Here is a 5031-nt window from a genome sequence, read left to right as displayed (position 1 = left end):
CCGACCTTAACACAACCCCGCGACTTGTGCCAGCCAGCAGGTTGAAGTGGCTCGAAACATGCTACGGACACAGGCAAGCTGTGGGGATGGGGTTGGGGGGACTTGGCGGGCACCGAAATGGCAGCAGTCAGGGCAGGGGGTGGGGGACAGGCATCCGGCTGCCACACCCCAGAAGGGAATGGGGGACCAGTGCACCAACGGGAGAGTGATGGAGAAGAGCCCATATGGTGGCAGTGGCAACAGTGGTGGGCAGCGGCGACAAGTGCTGGGCCACCATGACCGACCCACCCTTGGGGCCCGGTAGGACGAACTCCACAAAGCGGGCGCTCTGGGAGCGGGGGTTTCCCGCGTCTGCACTTAGGGGGACGAAGGCCCAGCCATGCAGGGTGCAGGCCTGCCAGGCGTCCCAGACGTACCACATCGCACTCGCCTTGCACCACCGCTGCCACATGCTTCCCCCTCTGTCCCCCAGGAGGGATGGCACCGCTGCACCAACGGAGGGCTGACGATAGACCATCAAGCAATGCTCAGACAGGGGTAGTCCTGGCAGGAGACTGGGACTGTAAGTGCGCTCGAAGTGTCGATGATCAATGTGTCCTGCAATTCACGTTAATTTTTCAGCTAGCTGCGTTCTTCATCGATGCACAAGCCGAGTGATCCACCGCTAAGAGTTGTCTCTTTTTTGGTCCCCGCTGCACGCACGAGGGGAACAGGCAGCATTTGCAGCCTCTGAGGGCCCCCTCCCCTCCACCTCTCTCCTCGCGCCACCGCCGGATGCTGAGCAAGGGACAGCGGGGAGAGCAGGCTCGCCTCACCGACCGTACAAGCACAGAGGTCGGAGGGGGGAAGGGCAGACCTGAATGAGAAGTGCGGGAAGCCCTCACTCCCGACCTGAGACAACCTTTTCTCGCTTTGAGTCCGGCCCAGGTGCCCAGCTTGGCCCGGCCCAGCAGGAAGTCCAGGCGCCAGCCGCGCCCACCTGCCTCAAGGACGGGGGGGGGGTCCCCACGGACCACCGGCATCAGAGCCCAGCCACCACTGGGAGCAGTGCAGCCCACTTCCCCACGCGCCCGCAGCCCACCAGCCCCGCATTCCCAAGCTCCGCACTTCCCTCGCCAGCCTCCGCCAGCTCCGCCATGCCGAGACGGCGCCCATGCCCGCGCACGCACACACGCCTCCCGGACGACGCCATGCGCTCCCCCAGGCCTTCCACAGACAGACGCCTGGCGCCGGGCAGGTGGGCGGGATGGGACAGATGGGGAACATCACCCGCTCCCCCCGACTCCACACAGAGACCAGGGCGGGGCCGACCCCGCTGCTCGCACACCGCACACCCGCCGCCCAGTGAAGCTGGGTCAGGTAGAGTGAGGTAGGTGTGCCGGATGGCGGAGTGCCGGGGCAGCATACATACCATCACGACGGGGGGCTGAGAGCACCGGCTGAGGCAGGAGAGTGGATGCGCAGAGGCTTGGCGTCCACACCACCCATGGTGGGGGCTCACTGTCCCGGCAGTGAGCACGCACTCGCGCCGAGGTCGCATGATCAGGTCAGGCCGGCACAAGGCAGACCACGTGGCATCTCTGCACATCACACAGCTGTGTCACCAAGGAGGGGCAGGAGAAATGTGGATGCTAGGGTACCTGGCCCTAGTGGGAGGGCATCAACCTCAAATCCCCACAGCGCTGCCTCCCCCACCTCCACTAGCACTGGGACAGTGGAAACAGGTTTGCCCAGGGTCCTGCACTCAGGCAGACACTTTTCCTGGGGAGACAGCCACTGACATCAGAGCAGGCAACTGACACCACATCTACCCCTCCACAGGCGAGAGTGAGCATCTCCCATGTGCCCCTGCCCTGGGATAGCAACGGGGATGGGAAGGCAACACCACATCTACCATGCAGTCTGAAAGACACACCAGAGGTTAACCCACCGCACTGCTAATGCAAGTGCAGCTGCCTCCTTGCGTGTCGATTTTGGCCTCTGCTCAGGACACCACCACCTTTGCAGCAGTCCTTCAGGTCAACCTGCTTCCAAGCAGGCAGGGGAAAAAAGGAACACTGGAGCTGGAGTGGCCTTTGCTCAAGGAGGGGTCTCCTGCTCCTGCCCACCCTCACCCCTGCCACTGTCACCTCCAGTGGGGGCATCGGGAGAGGAGGATCTGGCCCTGGAGGAACTGGAGGAGGGGAAAGGCTGACCATTCCCCCAGCGTGTGCCAGCCATTGGCCCCTCCTGGCCAACCGACAAAAGCTTCTGTCAAGAGCTGACTCTCAATAGATAGCAGCAAGGGAGCTGCTCTGCTGTGTATGAAACCCTGACCCAGAATCGAATTGTCTACAAATGATTTAGCACCAGGTTCCCCATGAACATGCAGTGTGTAATAGGTGAGAGGCGGCACTACATCTGTCCGAGCTCTAATCCTGACATCTACAACGAGCAGCACTCCATGCCAGGCCCACCACCACCCCGTCTACTTCCATGGAGAAGCTGGCAGAGAAGGCGGTCAGCTAATGTTAGCCCACTGAGGCACTTTGCCGAGTTTGTAACGCTGTTTAGGGGCGATTCTTGCTGCTTAGAGGTGTTCAGTCAGAATCCCACAGATGGAGACCTCACTCCAGTGGCTCCTCAGACAAGCACAGGCACCAAATACCTGAAGCTGCAGTTTCTCTTGTACTGAGCAGGATTACTATTGCAACAACACATCAGCAGTAGAGGAAAAACTAAGCTGTCTCACAATGGCCTAATCCCACCTCACGCTCCCTGTCAGTGGGTGAACAACCTGCTGTTGACAAATCTGCTTCACAGTGATAGCAAGAGATGACATCAAAGGATCAAAAGGCAACATTGCTATGCTGGCAATGCTTGGCCGCCCTCACGCCCTCACCGAGTAAGTGAAAATATAATCACAGTAGTGATATTTCACCAGCAGACAGGCCTTATTCTACATCTCTCATGTCTCTTCACAATACCAGATTAAAGTCAAGCTCAATAGGGCCTTCTTTCCCCACTGATTATGCCAAGCCTGTTCCCTTGGGGTGGTTCCGCTGGATAGTAGGTAGGGACAGTGGGAATCTCCTTCAGCCATTCATGCACATCTCTGATTAGTTGATGAGGCATTTGGCTATTAATCAACCTCTCAATTTCTATGACCCCTTTTCGGAATTGGGCTTCGTAGGCAGCCCGTATGCTCTGGTCAAATTTGGTGAGCGTCACTGGGGACAAGATCCCATGTCCCATACCTACAGGGCTCAACCACAAGGGAGTCGGGCAAGGGCAAAATTCAGCATGTACAGAAGACTGAGCAGACCCATGTCATCTTTGTGAAGAATTTTACTGTTGCTTTCCATGGAAGGACTCTGGAGTAACAAAGTCACACAAGTAAATAAAGCCTATTAAAAAAGTAAAACTCTTACCTCTGCTGGTAGAGATGTGCAGGATTTACACAGAGCACAGGAGAGCTGTCCACGAGAAAAGCCTCGCTATCCTCTTCAGACGGCCATTGAGGGGTCCAAGGTCTGCAAGGAACCTGTCGTTGCCTTTGTACCACTTTCTGTGAGTCCCGATCGGGAAGCCCAGGAACTGCACTTCTCCAGGTCTCCTCACCTCCTTCACTTGTTCTTCCAGATATTGGTACTTGTGGACTTTTTCTGCCGCTGTGTCACCTAAGGATGACAACACACTTTCAAAGCAAATGGTAATGTCCACTAGTGTCACCCAAGACCCCTTAAGTACCACCAAATCTGGCTTGAAGAGCTCATCGTTGTTATCCCCGTGGCTAGATTCTAAATAAAAGACCCACCCCAGCCTTTTTGCTCCTTCTGCCAGCACACCACACAAGATGTTGTGCCTCTGGAGCTGGGCATCCCGGACTGAAGGGCCATATCCAATAGTACGGGAACGGGTTTCCTACTCCGCAGACAGAGCCTGCACCCCTTAGGCAGCCCTTCCCTCAGCCCTCAAGCCAAACACTCCCTTGTGGGATAGACATTGGCACGTAGCTCTGTTGTGCTTAGTAGCTTTCTGTGGGGAATGCCCTGGTAGGGTATAAGCCAATCATTACTGATGTTATCATTCTCCAAGTTGTTAATACTCAGCCTTGCGATCTTAGATTGGCCTAGTTCTCTACCTCCCTTTTTCTCCACTTGCTAGGAAGAGGAGAGATGACCCTGAGACCTGGAATTTCCCCTCCAGATGCTGCCTTGCCACCTTCCACAGCAGCCAGAGCTGTTATGGGGAGTTGATCCCCAGCTGATGGAATTTTGTCTGCTCTCCCTCCAGCAGTCATCTGTGCCTTCTCAAAATCCTTCTGGATCCCTTCCCTGAGGACAATAATCTTTCTGATGTTATCGGTGCAGTGAGCTAGTTGAGGTGGCCAACAAGCCTGAATATTTGGAATTTGCCTCGCCAGCCACACAGGCCAAGACCACTGTCATTGCGGCTGGCATATAGCATGGCATCACAGGGGCCGGGGCATGTCCAGAGTCACTTTCCCCACTTGCCCAGCAGGCAGAGGGGACAGGTGGGGTGCACGGCACCTCGGACAGCTGCACAGCACACCTAGCCTTGCTTCACAACCGACCCAGCCCTTAGAGTCAATCCTTATCCCGAAGTGACAGGTCTGGCTTGCTGACTTCCCTTACCTACATTGTTCCAGCATACCAGAGGCTGTGCACCTTGGAGACCTGCAGCAGATACGGATACAGCCTGGCATGAGATTTAAACCTTCTCCCCTGGATTCTCACAGGCCAGTGAGAGTTCACCGGAGGCCACCAGAACCGCAACACTTCCCAGTGTGTGGGGCCCTCTCTCAAGATGAACCCATTCCAGGGTGCTCAGCCCTTCACAAAGAAAACAGAACTCTCCCCAGGTGCCTCCCACCAACTTCCCTGGCATCAGCTGCATTACAAAACTGACGCCTTGCAGCACATGTCACCACCACTCTGGCTTCGGGGCTCTGAACCTGACTCCCTTTTGATTGGCTGAGGGCAATGCATCCTGCCCAGGCATAGTTCACCATCTTTTGAATCCTAGCAC

At 56.5% G+C, this 5031-nt stretch overlaps 1 pseudogene; it reads right to left on the bottom strand.

Annotated features, from left to right (window-relative positions):
• Nucleotides 1-521: 521 nt before the first annotated feature.
• LOC134154858 (5.8S ribosomal RNA) lies at nt 522-673 on the bottom strand (annotated as a pseudogene).
• Nucleotides 674-5031: the final 4358 nt, after the last annotated feature.

The sequence above is a fragment of the Rhea pennata genome, unplaced genomic scaffold (assembly GCF_028389875.1).
Source record: "Rhea pennata isolate bPtePen1 unplaced genomic scaffold, bPtePen1.pri scaffold_46, whole genome shotgun sequence".
Taxonomy (NCBI): Eukaryota; Metazoa; Chordata; class Aves; order Rheiformes; family Rheidae; genus Rhea; species Rhea pennata.
The sequence above is the reverse complement of the archived record's forward strand: the minus strand, read 5'-3'. Positions and strand labels throughout refer to the sequence as shown.